This window comes from Sturnus vulgaris, chromosome 4 (genome assembly GCF_052056855.1).
Source record: "Sturnus vulgaris isolate bStuVul1 chromosome 4, bStuVul1.hap1, whole genome shotgun sequence".
Lineage (NCBI taxonomy): Eukaryota > Metazoa > Chordata > Aves > Passeriformes > Sturnidae > Sturnus > Sturnus vulgaris.
Genome location: NC_142246.1, coordinates 21,802,727 through 21,818,896, shown reverse-complemented (window position 1 = coordinate 21,818,896; position 16,170 = coordinate 21,802,727). Strand labels below are relative to the sequence as shown.

At 39.0% G+C, this 16,170-nt stretch overlaps 1 protein-coding gene across 1 annotated transcript in view; it reads left to right on the top strand.

The window, feature by feature from the left end:
* The first annotated feature begins 5,588 nt into the window (after positions 1-5,588).
* Positions 5,589-16,170, top strand: part of LOC148223901 (uncharacterized) — a 248,163-nt gene continuing 237,581 nt past the window's right edge. Inside the window, exon 1 of the mRNA XM_088163253.1 lies at positions 5,589-14,358. The gene's annotated coding sequence lies outside the window, so the exon portion shown is untranslated. The remainder of the gene's footprint in view (positions 14,359-16,170) is intronic.

Sequence of the window (16,170 nt, the reverse complement as noted above, 5' to 3'; positions counted from 1 at the left end):
GGGCAGCCTATTCCAATGCCTGACTACCTTAACAGTGAAACATTTAATTTTAATATTTAATCTAAATCTCCCCTGTTTCATCCTAAGGTCATTTCCTCTAATCCTCTCCCTGTAGGTATGTTGGAACAGACCAGCCCCCACCTCACTACAACCTCCTTTCAGGGGCTTGTAGAGAGCAAAGAGGTCCACCCTGAGCCTCCTCCAGGCTAAACAAACCCAGCTCCCTCAGCTGTTCCTCACTGGACATGTTTCGTCTTATGAGGAACAGCAAAAATATTTCAGTGCTCCCAGCTCTACAGTCACTGAAGGTTGCTGTTAGGGTGAGATGATGTACCAGCTCCTTTTCTGCATTCCTTTCTTTTTGGAAGAAAAGCTGCCTGTTTGGGCTGGATGGGAGCAGCAGCAGGCACCAGGCAGAGACAAGTGCCTGGACACTCACTGGCTGCTTAACTCCAGGCACCAACCTCTGACTCAACCTTTGCCAAGTTCTCTGTGAGCAGGTAAGTGTGCTGAACATGCCATTTGATATTTCCTATCAGTTGAGCTGCCTGATGGGTGCAATCACTCCTTTTTTAGTTTTCCTGTGTAAGAGAGTTGGCAGATGCTCTTCCAAGAGACACAGTTTTCTCTTGTTTGTCTGGATGCCAACTGAAACCAGTTGGATGGCTTTAAATCTTTTATAAAAACAACTATGTAAAAGCTTTGCTTTAAGGTGTCCAACTACCCACAAAAATCTAAAAATAATAAATTCCCTCTTCTTCAGAATTAGCGTTTGTTCTCCCAGTAGGAGTGTGTGAAATTGCTTTATTGGTTTTTTTGTAGCTGCTTTCTATTGCCAGAAGTGAGGCCTGAAGATGTGAAGGGACAGTTAAGACATATCTGGGGAACCCAACCCCAAATTCTTGAGTGTCAGCTGAGGTGGTTGTTTTTCCTCTTGTTCTGTTAAGAAAAAAAAAAAAGTAATCAAAGCAATTGAAAGCAGTTTATCACTCCCCACCCCCCAAATTCATTTGTTCATGAGAGCACATAAAAATGTGAAAGGTGGGGAGAAGTGTCTTCCTTTGAGGACGTGAGTACTGACACCTGGTAATTTCAGTAGGAGACAAAGCACAGTTAGAACTGGGATGAAGCACATATAGTTAAACAAATTATTAAATCTGAGTCAGGAAGACGATTCCCTCCAGTCCAGGCAGGGCATTGAATGTATTTACGCCACAAATTCTCATGCCTACAGTAATTTTGTGTCTTTGTAGTGCCATATGCACTACAAAGTATGCAGGCTTCAGTTTGCTACTGAGTGTTGAAAAACATGTCATGGTGTATTATAATATACTTCTAAGTAAAATTGTTTTCCTTTAGGTTTTCTTTGCCTCAGATATATGTTATGTATTCTCTTCAATTTGCTAATGGAATTTTCTACTGAATGAGGTATGGTCAAGGTGTCAGGATTTAACACCAAGGCCCGTCAACATTTGCAATGACTAAACAAGTTAATTAGGACTAGCTCATCTGAGAAATTTAAGGATATAATTCCAGGTGATCATGATGCATCTCTGGCTGCTGCTGAATCCTTAATTGCTAATTTAGGTCATTCAGCCTTATGGTTTCTGAGAGCCTCCTTCCTTAGAAAATAATTATTTCCAAGGATATGTGGAATCTAGGGAGTCAAAGCTGCAGCTGATGACTGAATAAGTTTAGCAGTAAATTTATATGCATCATTTCCTCATTAGTAAGCTGTGAGGGAGCTGAGATACAAGCTGTAGTATTTCCTCACCTCACAGGAATGATGGGAGCATTAGAAATCATGAGAAAAACATAAGCAGAAGATCATCCAGGTTGTACTGGATCTCTATTACAAATTTCAGTAGTTGTGATACTTAAAATGAAGGAATTCAATTTTAAAAATTCAAAATATCTAATTTACCGAATCAGGATTTGACCAAGACAATGGACTTGAGTCTACTAGTCTGGAGAGGACTACTTTTGGTACTGTCATAACGCAATTGCATAAGATGTCATTTAACTCTTCACCTGGAAAATAACATTTCAATCCACATTCTCTGCTAAATTCCACTTGTGGCATTGAATCACTGAGAGCAGATAGGTGTTACAAGTTACCATGGCACCTCCTTGGTGATTTCCACTTCATGGTTCCCTTGAGCAGCAGGATCTTTTGAATTTTTCACAACACTGCATGCTGGAATGTTTGTTTTTCAATATTTGTTTTAAGGTATAACACCAAAACTGAGTTTTTAAGATTGAACGTTTCTCTTTGAAGACACAACCTTGAGGTGTGAAGCATTAGCAGCTCAGAGCAGGTGCTGGGGCTATTTGCATTGCTCTGCAGCAATGCTTGGCAAGTAATGTGGTTACAGTTTGGCCCTATTTTGGGACACCAGGAGCACAGAGGTTTCTTGACATAGGTGTGACCTGTATTTAGGAATGAATTAAAATTTCATTCTTTGTATTGAAGGTGTCACAGAGGTTGCTTACTGCTCTCCGAAGGAGGTGGGCAGCTGAGCTGTTCAGAAGATAAAAGCACGCTTCTGAATAATCTGTTGAGCAAATGACTAACTGTACCTTCAGATTGCAGCAATATCATGATTGTTCAGAGAAAACAGCACTGAAAATGTCTGACAATAGTAAAGTCTCACAAAATTTAATCTCATAAATTTATTGCTGACAAACCTAATTATGTATCTCAGTGAAATGTATAAAGCTGTTTACTTCTGTACTCTTAAAGGCTTTTGGGACATTTGGAAACAGTATAGAAACAGATGGCTCTTTATAGCTGTTGCATTTCAGAGTCCTGCTGTGTTTTCAGGACACACTAAGATGATCAATGACAACTTTTTTTTGGTCATATAGATTCAGCTCTCTTCAATCATTACATCTGCCTCTCCAACTGGGGCTGACTTCTATCTCTGTCAGGATATGCTTCAACTCAAGGGGGTTTTCCTTATGTACACTCAAATGGACGTGTTATTTTCTCTGAAATCCTGTTTTCTTGGACCTTGTAGGAAAGCGTTGGAGTGAGAGATACAATGAATTATTTATTGGAGTGACTGGGTCAGGTATGTGGCAGTAGTGTATTTAAAAACTGAAAATCAGTGTGCAGTGAATAGCAGCAGTTTGATGTGATTTTCTGCTGATAGTGGGTTTTCAGTCTCCAAGAACCAAAATTGAGAGTACGCATTGAAGTGGATGTTGGAGTGTTTTCCTGTTTTCTGACATGGCATGAGCTTCATGTGTTCTTAAGGCTTGGAGAATGCTCTTGTTCTGTCTGGCCTGGTAAAGGCAAGCATTCAGCTCTGCCTGTGGCTTCCAGAGCAGCAGACAACTGAGAAAGAGGAAGAACTGCTAGGAAAAAAGTTGTGGGAAATCCAAGCTCAGGAAAAGATCATCTGGACCTGGAATGTTCTTGTGGACTCCTCAGTGAGAAGACCACTTAGGAGGACATGCAGGAGAGGATCCTGTCTGTAGTTTACTAGGGAAGGATAGCATAGGAGGTGTTATGATGCAATTATTGTGATTATTAGAGATGCCTCTGCCTGAATTAAGGTGTAAACAGGACCATATACCAAAGCCAATAGTAAGGATTTTTTTAAACAGTAAATACGAGGTAGAGAGAGATAGAAAGAAATAGGGAAAAGAGAGAGTGGGAGAGAGAAAGAGAGTGACAGAAGGACAAATTAAGTAGAAAGATAGTCACCACTTCTCTAGATCCAGTAGTGTCCCACTGGTCCTCTTCTTCTGGTCTTCTCAGTGGTGAGGGTCTCACAAAACACAGAGCTCAATGAGTTAGGATATGTTCAGGTGGGAATGCCCAAGCACCTTCCCCGGGGGCAGTTTTACATTCTTTTGCAACACTGGATCTGTTGCCACATTTGTGGATTGTGTGCAGTCCTCTGGTGGAAAGCCTCAGAAATGCATCTGAGGGGCACTTCAGGGGTCTTTGATGGTTTATGCCCCGCTCTGAGACATAACAGATGCCTCTCCTGTGAGTGATAAAAAGCACCATCTGCAAGGTCTGCTTCTTATCTGGCCCAAAACTCAGCTTGTGACATCTGTTGGTGGATGTTCACTCCCTCTGTTTTATGCAGACCAGAGGTTTTGCCGTCACCCCAAAAATTTTCCTGCTCCCTCTCAGTTCATGGGGAAGAGTGTTGGAAACCCAGCCTCAGCAAATGCATCTGTGGACTATAGCTTCCCCCTGCCTTGTTTATGTCTTTTTAGGCTGGAGATAACTGGACTACAGAACCACCTTTGTTTCATCTGAAGTTCCCATCAGGTGGCATAACTCACAGTCCAAGTTCCCAAAATCCAGGAGGCATACTGGGTACATACACCCCAGGGAGGGTGGGCTTTGGTGGTGCAGATGAGCCATTGCTTCTTTGCACACTTTGCTGCAGTGCACAAAGTCCTTTGGTGATCTTAACAATATTTAAGAATTATGATTTTTAAGTCTGTTACAGAAGGGCAAAGAGCACACACTGTTGGGAGGGTTCCTGGGAAACAGTGAAGGGGGTGCATGGGAAGAGACAGCTTTCCATTGATTTATTAGGCAAAGCCCTCAGTGCTACATAGAGAAAGTAGTCCTGTTCTCCTGATATTTGCCTGGAGCTGGTGGCAGAAGATGATTTGTAAGCTTATCAGAGGATACTGCACCTTGATATGACAGGAAAAAGGAAGCCCTGGAATATGTTTTTACTTGGATCAGCCAGTTTTCTCATTTGTCCAGGGTGTTAATTATTCCTTGGGTCAAAAAAAACCCAAAAAACAAAAAACCAAAAAAACAACAACTAAAACAAAACAAGAAAAGGTAACATATTTGAAGACACTGTAAATCAAGGTAGCACACAGCTGTCATTTATTTTTCATGAGAAAAAGAGAAAGGTCTATTTTTGTTCTTAAGTAATCTTTTCACTTTCCTTCTTTCAAAGCACAATGGCAGTTAATGATTAATAGACACAGTCCACGCTGCTGCTAGCAGGAAGCCAGCATAAGTGTTGAGGAAGTCTAAATAATTGAAGGGAAAAGGTGACAGAAGCAGCCATTAGTTCTTTGGGATAAGAAATTCTTCATTGCCTGGCGATTTGCCCAAATGAAAGGAAAAATCTTCTGTTTGAGCGGCACAATTTGTAGATTTCATTATGAACTTCTCTTGGGGACAAAAGAAACCACTGGTTTCAGTCTTTTTAAATTAGTAGAAAATTTTGCAAAATCCCCTCGTTTTTAATTGTGTCACAACAGATTATTGGGCTTGCAACATAACCAGCTTGTCATAAGTAACTGGGCAGCATTCCAGAAACAAACACCCTACAGCAGAATGAATATCATACTGGACACTTGCCTTCAAAGAGTGACTCCCCTCCTAGACATCCTGGTGGTCACAGGGGACCCTGGGTACTTGCAAAGAAGGCTGGTAATTTTTAGTACTGAGTAAAACAAAGTGGCAAATATTGAGCAGAAAACTAGCTTCAGTAGTTTCACTAAACTCGGTGACAAAAATCAAAATTATCCAAAATAAACAAAAAATAAAATAAATAAAAATAATAAGTAAAGAAAATTAAAAGACCAAGCTTTTGTTAGTTTTCTGAATTGTGCATTCTAGAACTCCTCTGTGTCATGGGTATAAGTAGAGAATATTATTTCATATTTTTAGAGGGAGAATAAGGATCTTTTCCAGCATTTTTTGAACAAACTGTGGATTACTGTCTCATCTGACACTTTGCATAATTTAGTTTCCTTTAATTTCTAGTCATAATTTAACAAGTGTCATATCCCAGGCTGTCCTCTCTTCCATAGAAAAAGGTTTTTAGAGGAATTGTTAAATGTGTTCATTTAACTTGTGACGTAAATGAGAGGATGGAGGCAGCAGTTACATCCAGCTCTAGATAACATCACATCTTGGACAAAGCTCTCCAGGCCTGTGAGGTGATTGCAGCGGTAGCAATGGTGCCCTGTGCCATGAAAGGGGGTGTGCTGCTGCCTTTCCCTTTGCTGTGACAGCTGTGGCGTTCTGGGAACAAGCTGTGGTAGCAGGTATGAAGAGAACCATTCAGCAAAGTGAATTTGAGGTCCTTGACTGTGGCAGCTTTTATTTAAGAGTTTGTGTCTGCTACTATTCTCCCTCTTGATGAGGTCTTGATGCCTCTACACAGACCTGGTGAGTCCTCGTGGAGGGCTGGATCCAGTTCTGGTCTCCCCAGTACAAGAGGGATGTGGATCTCCTGGAGTGAGTCTGAGAGGTAGTGAAGGGCTATAAAGATGATTAAGGAACAGAAGCATCTGTCTTGTGAGGAAAGGCTGAGGCAGCTGGCTGTGTTTAGCATTGAGAAGACTCATCTGGGACCTCATCAATGTGGATAATATCAGAAGACAGGATATCAAGAGGATGGAGCCCAGCTCAGAGGTGCCAAGCAATAAGACAAGAGGCAATGGGCACAAACTGACACACAGGAAATTCCACCTGAATATAAGGAAGAGCTTCTTTAAAATTCACTGAGCACTGGCACAGATTGCCCAGATAGGTTGTGGAGACATTCAAAACCTGTTTGCCCACAGTCCTGGGTAATGTAGGCTGGGATGACCCTGGTTGAGCAGGGAGGTTGCACCGGATGACTTCCAGTGACCCCTGCAAACCTTACCTGTTCTGTTAGTTTTTAACACTTTTTCATCAAATGATCTCCTGAAAGTTTTTTTTTTTAAATATCTATAAAAATACAAGGAGATCTGCCAAGCATAAGCTTACACTTAATATTCTGGTGACATTTTTTCTGCATAGGCATTTAGGAATTTATACATGTTCACTAAGCTCATCAAATGGAAAGTCTGTGATTTTGTATGACATCTATGGCTCCTCACAACTAAAGTTGTATGTCTGCTTGATATATTCCAGAAAAGTGCCAAAACACCATAAAGGAGGGTAGTAGAGGTTACTGACCTTTTAAAGGAATTTTAAATTAAGAGGAATCACAAATTTAGGTTTGATTCTTTTCGCAGAGGAGTCACACTCACTGATAATAGTAGGAAGAAAGGCTGAAGAGAGAAACTGGAGTTAAAGGATTTTATTTGAGAGCATAAGATAGTACCAATTCCTTGGATGTCAATGAGAAGACAAGACACAAAAAGAGAGAAAAAGCAGAAGTAAAGTAGCAAGAAAAGTCAAGCTAGAGAAGGTTATGGAGGAGGAAAGAGACTGTGGCAGGAGAAAGATGGTTGAATGCACAGGAGTAGGAAGAGCTCCACAGTCCAGACTCAGAAACATTTAACTTATTTACAGACAGCCCTTATGTTATGTCATGAATGAAAGTCAATGATATATTCTGTTGCTTATTTGAATCTGAAAGATCTATAATAGTATTTCCTGGAGGTATTTTGCCTTCAGAAACTCAGGATGTAGCAGCCACCTTCCCACAGTGACAGTCAGTGTAGGAAACTGCAGAGAGGCCGTGTCCTGATCCCACCACTATTTCCCATCTGGTAAGGCTGAGTTAATTTTTCTTTCCCTGCTTAAAAATGTTGCAGCAAAAGGCAGTTTCAGGAAGATACCAGAGCAGTTCCCAAGTGAAGGGTCTCAGAGAGGGGTTATAGAAGGATGTGAGGCAAAAAAAGCACTTTGAAGGATGGAAGATGGAGGGGAGCCAGAGGACTTAACCTGGGAACATCCAGGTGTCACATCTAGTCTTGATGGATGGTGAATTGTTTTGTTGGATTGAGTTTGCTGAAGCAAAACTCACGTGATTACTGTGATCTTCTAGAGGAGGTGGAATATAACTATTTCTTTTGAGAAATAGTTTTTATGTGCATAGTTTGTGTATTTAAACTATTACAGCAGTTCTAATGCTATTCCTAACACAACTAAATTACAGAAGAGAGACTTTATTTTTATTCATCAAATAACACATTGTAAGTCTTCAGAGATTCTCAGTGAGACTGGAGAAGAAGTAAAAATCATAAGTGATCTGATTTGAATCCTCCTTCCATTATATTTCTTTTCTAATCATGAGGGTTTTTTTCTCTACCATTTTAATATCTTTGAATTTGATACATTATTTCTAAATATAGTAAAGATGAAAACTGCAAGAACCGTCAGTAAGATTGCTTGCATATTATACTTTGTGAGGATAGTTTTCATTAAAACCCTAACATATTTACAAAAAACTCTGAAGCTGATTTGTTAAGTTTCCTGGGCACTCTGCAGTTCTCAATGGGTATTTTCCTGTGCTCCTGTGACTTCTGTGAGTCTCACCTCATTTTGCACAGGAGATCCTGATATATCAACCAGCTTGCTTAAGCTGATAAAGTCTGTGTTAGAGGTAGGTACTACCAGATTTCGAATCCAAAACTAGTATTTTAAATGCACATTTTAAACAGGTCACTGCTCAGATGGATCGTCATAGTAATTGTAATTAGATTTTCTCACACGAATCTGATTAAAATAATATTTTCAGTGCATCAACATACTTAACTTATTCTACTATCTTGTGCTTATTTGAGGTAGAAAAGGTGCTGCAAGTGCTGCTTCTACTTTCGTTTTTTTCAGTTGGCTTGCAAAGAGTTTAATCAGGTTTTATTCACTAAAGAGTATCTCCATCTAAAGAGTTCTCTTACTGACAGAAAGGTCAATGAAATCATAAGGGAGCCACCAATGTTTCCATTCCACATCCATACTGTAAAGATGCTCCTATTCCATTTGCTAGCAAGAACTTCCTCAACATTTCTCAGAAGCAAAGGACAGTCTTTTTCTCTGTTTGGTGGGAAACATCTGTCTTTAAAGCTCTCAGCTCTAGAATCAGACAAGTGGGCATAAGTGTAGGCTTTTTCAAGATCCTTTGCTCATATATAGATGTGCAGGCCTTAATATTTTGTTAGTAAGCAAGGTCACTGATCAAGGCTGGGTCCTTACCCTCTGTAAGCATATGATGATGGAATTTTTTTTTTTTTAGATAAGAACTGGACTGGAACCATCTTGTTTTCAAAAGCTACCAAGTAAATTGTTTTTAAATATTCATGTTTTTTTCAAAATTAAAATCCTTGCTACACTTTGGAGATATTCTGTGAACGTCTAACCCTTGTCTAATTCATTTTGATCTGAATTCACCGAGGACTGGTCTAAAATTGTGGGGTTTGTGTTGGATAGAGGGTAGGGGTTTTGATTCCCAGCTCCACTGCAGAGCCAGAATCTTTGGTTATTTATCAAAAGATCCACCCTGAAAATGTGGACCTTGAAAGAGATGTGCTCCTGTCTTTGGGAAGGTCCTGGGACAGGCACACAGAGGAGGGATTTTGATTCTGCTACAGGCTCCATGACCCAGAACACTCAGGCCTAGAACACTCAAGCGTTTGACAAAAGATTGTCAAGTCCAAGACATTTTTAATAAAAGTTTGTATTCCACACATTGACATTTTCTGACAAATATTCATCAGAACATTTCTACTGAATTTAATTCCTAAGTAACAGAAGCCTTGAAATTTCACCAAGCAGTCCTCAACAATAGGATGTATTTGGGTCAAGCTACAGCATGAATCTCCAGTGCTAAATTAATATCCTCTCTGCTATTGTTAGCCCAGGCAGCTCATAGCTAGCCAAATACAAGATAAGCTGATATTGAAAATTACTGAGCAGTGGCTAAGACGACCAGAGAAGTGTTGGTATATCATGTAATTATCTTGATACATGAGGAGGCTCTGTTATTACTTTATCAACTTATATATTTTATATAGGGAAAGCCACTGTACTATGACTTTGGGCTCATTTATATGCCTTTTTCTAGTTAGAATTAAATGCAAATTTTATGAGAAAAGTAACCTTGAAATTTCCAACAAAAAGTATTCGGATTATTCAGATATTCAGAATAGAGCTTATGAACAAGGATGATTCTCTATTGATTTAATTATAAATGGTGTGGGCAATAATTTAAACATGTTCCCTTGAAGAACCTAAAATCATATTTTAAAAATATTCTTATAGTACGTAGCTGTAGGTTTTCTTAGGATTTGAGCTTAAGTTCCATATTTTATTATCACCACCATATGGGTTATCTTTGACTCACCCACCTAGACACCACAAACTGTTGGTGACAACGTCTGGAGCTCCTGCTCTGATTCCATGCTAGATTATTTTAAAATAGAGATAGCAACGTTTCAGACATCCCGTCCAGAGATGTGACTCTGCTGTGGGAGCACAGTCTGACATAATAGTACAGCTACTTTACTGCGTTGCTGGAGGGATAAGATTTTTAACACCTGTTCAGATATGAACGATACATTTACTGCTCATATCTCTACACTGAAAACTCATTTTGCTCTGAAGATAAAAGTAGTTCCTTCTGTCAAATCTCCAAAACCTCCCGTTTCCACCCGGGAACCTGATGACCCCTCAGAAGCAACCCATTCCTCCCAAACTCAAATCATCTATTTCCAGATGGAACAGGAGCAAAACTTTGAAGGAAGTGATTAGACTAAAACTGCATGCATGCCCTGGTTGCCACATTTTCAAATTGCCCCTAATATGTCAATCTGTTTAGAACAGATACTTACAGGATAGTTGTAGCTCTCCTGTGGCAGGAAAAAATGTTTGAACTTTTTACGAAAGAATGTCGTCCTTACTAAGAGGTTACAGAAGGGGATGGAAAAGGTTCATTTAGTATCCAGAGAGCAGGTGACAAATATGAAGGAGGCCAAATGCCAGGTGAAAAACAAGCTGGCTTGATCACAACTTAGTTTCTATACTGCGTGTCATATTTTTCATTGTGTGCTTGGATGACTCCAAACTTAGTTTGTGGTGACACTGCATGCTCTGGGAGGTTCATATGAATGTGGAGCTGGGATATAGGTAAGGCACAGAGACCAGCCATGGGGAAGGACACATCATCCCCACGCTAAGGAAAATGTGTTTCTTGAATATAAACTGGGGAATGTTCTGTGTGTAGCAGGCCAGACCAAGCCATCCATACATAACATGAGAATGCCTGCTAGGGAGATATTCAGTCTTTAGAAGTAATTCATACTTAGAAGTCCAGACAGCAGAATTTAAGAGGCTACAAAATGTTTCATTCTACTAGGAATGTATTTGCTGTTATAAAATCAAATTCTTCATGTTGACACTCAAGTTTCTTTCATGATTTTTCTACTCTGAACAAAATTTTGGCTGAAGATTTCATTTAGAAGTCAGAATGCTCTGCAGAATATAGGAAAAAAAAGCCACTGGCAAACTAGATACTGTTAAGCTAAATCATACAGTGCAGATCTTCTGTAAAAAATTGACTCCCGAACTTACTGTGCTCCTTAAATTAGGTCTGTAGTAGAAAGCAAAATTATCTGCACTGTGAGCAAATTAATTCATTTCCTGTTCCCTGAGATATGCCTATTGTGGGAGTAATTCTTCAGTGTCAGTTTAGCCACAATATTTATATGTGTCTGTACAACTCTTCAGAGACTGAGCTGGTAATCCATCCTGTTAAAGGCTTAAATACTTCTTTGATAGCAGAATATTTTTCTTTATTCTGTAAATATCTGGTGCCACTGAGGTGGCTATACTGCCTAATGTAACAGTGAGCTACAAACTTGGAGCCAATGGGCAATGTTAAAGTGAGCCTTTTGCAAAGCAATTAATGTGATAAAACTTCTAGAAACACATTCTGTAGGCTTATAAAAAGATCTGTCAGCATTGCAGATACCTGGCAAAAGTTTTTGATTCCTATAGTTGGCTTTAACAGCTATAATGGGGTATTTTTAAAATGATTTAGGAACTTTTAACAGTGCTGATGCCAGCAGAACAGCGAATATGGTACTGTGTAGAACAAGCACATTTCTCAGCATTTATTCACCCACCATTTATGTCTTGACCCCAAACCCCAGCTGCATTGGCCTCTGCAGGGACTGTACCCTTTAGATTTACCTGAAACTGAATTATAGACTAACTAGGAACTTACTGTCCACTTAACTATTGCTCCTTTGAAGAGGAAGAAGGGAATCTTCTTTTGAGAGGTTCTCATTAAGTTCAGTGGATATTGGTTCAAAGTCTAAAAGTACCTCATCTCTTCCCTTCATGCCCCTAGCCTAACACCCAAAACCCAGGCTAAATACTGCAGATGGAAAAAACAGCCTCTCTGATTTTTCTTCCAATGGATTTTGAATAGTCAGAAGAAGGTACTTATGTCTCAGACTTTTAAAAATAAAACAGAGTGTCAGTAAAAGTAGCATAATTCTGGTAATTGTATTCACATACTAATAAATACATTGTGCACTTCATATTAACATAGAAGTATAATTTTAAATTGGTCTTCTCATTTAATTTTCCTTTTCTTAGTATTGGCCAGAGGAGTCAATATGTTCATTCTTCATCAAGCAGAAATTCAACAGAAGTAAACTTAAATGGCATTTGAACATCTTGCAGGATTTTACATGAAGAAAAATATGTGGATTATGTCACTGTCAGATTGCGGTCCCATGTAAGACATGAGGACAAGTTGGATCAAGGTAATATTTGTAAAATACAAGACAAATGTTATTTCGAATGCATGCTGATATTTATTGAGGTCTTGCAGAGTCATCATTGGATTTAATTCAATATAAAGGTCTCTGATAAAAACAACAGCAATAGAAGCAACTCTTGCACTGCTGCTCTTGCTGCTTTGGGGATTTTAGCAATATTACAGAACAATTCCCAAGGAAGAGAAAAAGCTTCTAGTACTCAAATTGTGACATTGTGCCAGAAGAAAACAAAAAGACATTGGCAAATTTTTACAAATCAATCTTACATTTCAGTTGGAGGGGAAAAAAGGATGTTAACATGTTTCAGTATTTATTTGACATGCTATGTATTTCAGGGGACATTTTGATGCTATTCATAGTATATCATCTGTTTAGAATATGACACCACACCAACTGGTGTTACTCTTTGTGTATTTCTGAATTGAAACTCATGAAACTCACCTTTTTTATTTTTTTTTTTTTATTTTTGTGATCTTGGCCTCTGTAGAAGACTTTACAAAAGACTTTACAGTTTAGATTTTTTCTTCTTTTTTTTTTTTTCCATGTCACACCAATGTACATTAAAACATACACTGGTGTGACATAAAGGATCCATTACTAACTTTTAAATGAATGAATTTTAATTCAATACCTATGGAGTGTCATTTGCCAGCAGATAAGCCAAAATTTGTGCTATTTAGTTCACCAAGAGGTGGCAGCCTTCACTCAATTCCCTCCAGACTTGTTCTCTGCTACAGGTTGACCAGATGTGTACCTGGCATTGACAGGCGTGTACAATGGTTGGTTAATATCTGAGCTGGATCCTCAGACTCTATGAATGCTATTGATATTATTGGTATTGGTATTATTGATTGAAAATAACTGGGAAAAGACAAAATGTGTGTCAGCTATTGTTTGTTTGTTATAATTCTTTCTATGCAGCTTGTATGGAAAACCAAACTGGAAGAGTTTTAGGTAGGATTTTTGTGGGTTAGTTTTCTAGAAGTCAGATATCCAGTTTAAACATTCATTTGGGCTGTCATCATTCACAAGGAGAGAAAATCTCCTCTACACTGCAATCCTGAGAGTCTAGGATATATGAATTGAAGAGCTGGTTAAACATGCCCATCTCTCCCTGCAGGCTTGGAGGAAACTGAAGTTTTCTAATTTAGACCAGGTCTGAAATTGAAGAATGAAAGTGAGATGTCCTGAATTTTTGTGTCTTTAAATTCTATCTGAAGGCAAGCATTAATTTTCATATTTCTTCTAAGGGCTTGTGGACGTGTATGAATGAAGGAAGCCTAAACAAAATATTCCTGCTGATTTTCATTGCCTCCTATTTATATTAGGAAGAGACGGTGAGAAAAAGCCTATCCCATTTTTTTCTGGACATTTTGCACCTTTGAGAAGACAATGTTGTGATTATTACTTTGTGAAGTTTCCATAAAATTTGTAGCTAAATAAAGTTTCTAAAACATTATTAAGGCCAAAGAGTATCTGAAATAGGACTACATATTGTGAGATTTTGATTCCTTATATTTGCATTGTGAAATGTGCAACAGCTTTGATTTTAGATTTTCTGACCTATGAGGATAAATACTGATAGAAACCAGATTGAGATATGATGCTCTGTTTGTGATTTAATCTTCCATATGCCTTTTGAAAGCAGATAAGTAATTTCCATCATCATTTGCATTAATAAAATTCTGGAAAAACATGTTGGAGACTGATTTCTCTCTTGGTCATAACAGGTCTTGACATTTGCAGAATTCCTTTGGTAGCTGAAACAGAAACATCACAGATGAAGCCAGGGAAGAGCAGAAGAGTTGGCACAGATAATCCAGATGCAGTGACTGTAAGAATAACAGTGCTATGTGGGTATGCTGCCAGCGTCTCATTAGATCACAACACTCTTCCCCTGTTTCTGTGACCCCCACTAACCCTGTGCTAGCACACATTACTGGCTTTTGTGTCACTCTGGAGGTCCTTGAAAAGGTGATTTAAAGCACAGGGGGCAGTTGCCAGTTTTTAAACTGCTCGCCCATTCTGCAATTTTAACACTAGCAGTTTTGAGGAAAGTAGGTGTATTTTATCTGTGATGGTGATGTTCCTTGCAGTTTTCTTATTTCTAGGAATAAGATCTGAACTGTACATTTGCACTAAGAAACTCTGAAAGATGTTTTAATGGTCTTAGTATTATTTGTGCACCTCAGAGGCTTCTCATTCTGACTGGAGACAACATCTGCATGTCTTAGGCTATTCAAATAAATGAATGTCTGGGCTGGAATAATCTGCGTAGGGATGAAAAAGAGAGGAAGGTTAAAAGCTAAATGAGATCATTCAGAAGATTTACAATCAGCTGTGAAAGCTGTTTCCCTGCACTAAAGCTAATCAAGACAATGAATTTTCATGTTTGTCTTGTACTGCAGAGGAAATTGAATCAGATGTCTCCTGGGGATTCGGTTATTATTTGGTATTCACACGCTGGCACCCACACTTCTTCAGCTGCTGGCAGTGATAGAACTTCGATGCACACACAGTAACTAGCCTTCTTGCAAGAAAGTGAAGAAACATTTCCCAATAACCCCTAATGTATGTTTTCTGATCCAGAGAGATACAGCACGTAATGAATGTGCTCATTCCCACCTGTTGGATGGTCAAATTTTGTCAGCTGTATGGGACAGATTTGGGTTTTTGGATCTCTCCTGGGCTGTGATTTCTTCTCCCTGTTAGGAGTAGGGGAAATGGTTGTGGCCTGACACAAGGAGTTGGTTTGCACTGCTGGGCTGTGGATGGGGCAATGCTTGGGACTGGTGGTAAGAGGTGAAGGATTTGGACTTGCAGCAGCAGCCACAGTGGTCCCCTGTGGCAAAGCACAACTGGGGCAGAGACAGGAGGAGACACGGCTCAAGCGTCATGCTTTTTAATTTTTTTTAACATAAGCCTCCTATTCTATTGCTGTTTCAGCTTTTTTTTTTTTTTTTCTCTTTTTGAGAGTGGCACAAAATAAAATGTGACCCTCTTAATGCCTTGGGTAAAGAGAGAAACTGCAAAGTAATAATTCAGCTGAAACTGTAATATACATGCCCAGCTAAAGTTAAAGCTGGCTCAGGTCATCTGTTTTAGAAGATTAGTCTTGGTTGAGATTAACTCTCTCTTGTGCTAGCACATCATGTTTTGGTAGTTAAGACTTATTCAGTGAATTCCTTTCTAGTATCTCAAGATTCATAAACTATAAGCTAGTCTTTGGCTTTTCAGAATCTTCAAAAGGCTTAAATCAGTAAAAGAAGGGTATTCAGCAATTTCCGGGACATCAAAATGTCACAGAATAATTGCCCTGTTCTTATTAGGTCCAGAAGATATAATGAAGATTTTTTTTTTCTACAAAAAGAATGTCAGTTAGTATGTGATTTAAGAAAATATTTTCCAGACTGCAAAGAACTACAGTTTTCTTAGATCATTTGAGAAAAGCTAAAAAAACCCCCCTCTGAGGGGTAGTTACTCAATACAAGGATTTTTAAAAAAGCGACACCATTAGCTTTCTCTACGTAAAAATGGAAACTGGGCAAGGTTTCATTAGAAAGAATAAAGTCATTGATACTCCAGCTCTTTCTGAGCTATGAAAGCCAATTAAAGCTGCTACAGACTCATGGCACATAAAGGGAGTCAACCCTCCCTGGTGCCCCAAGG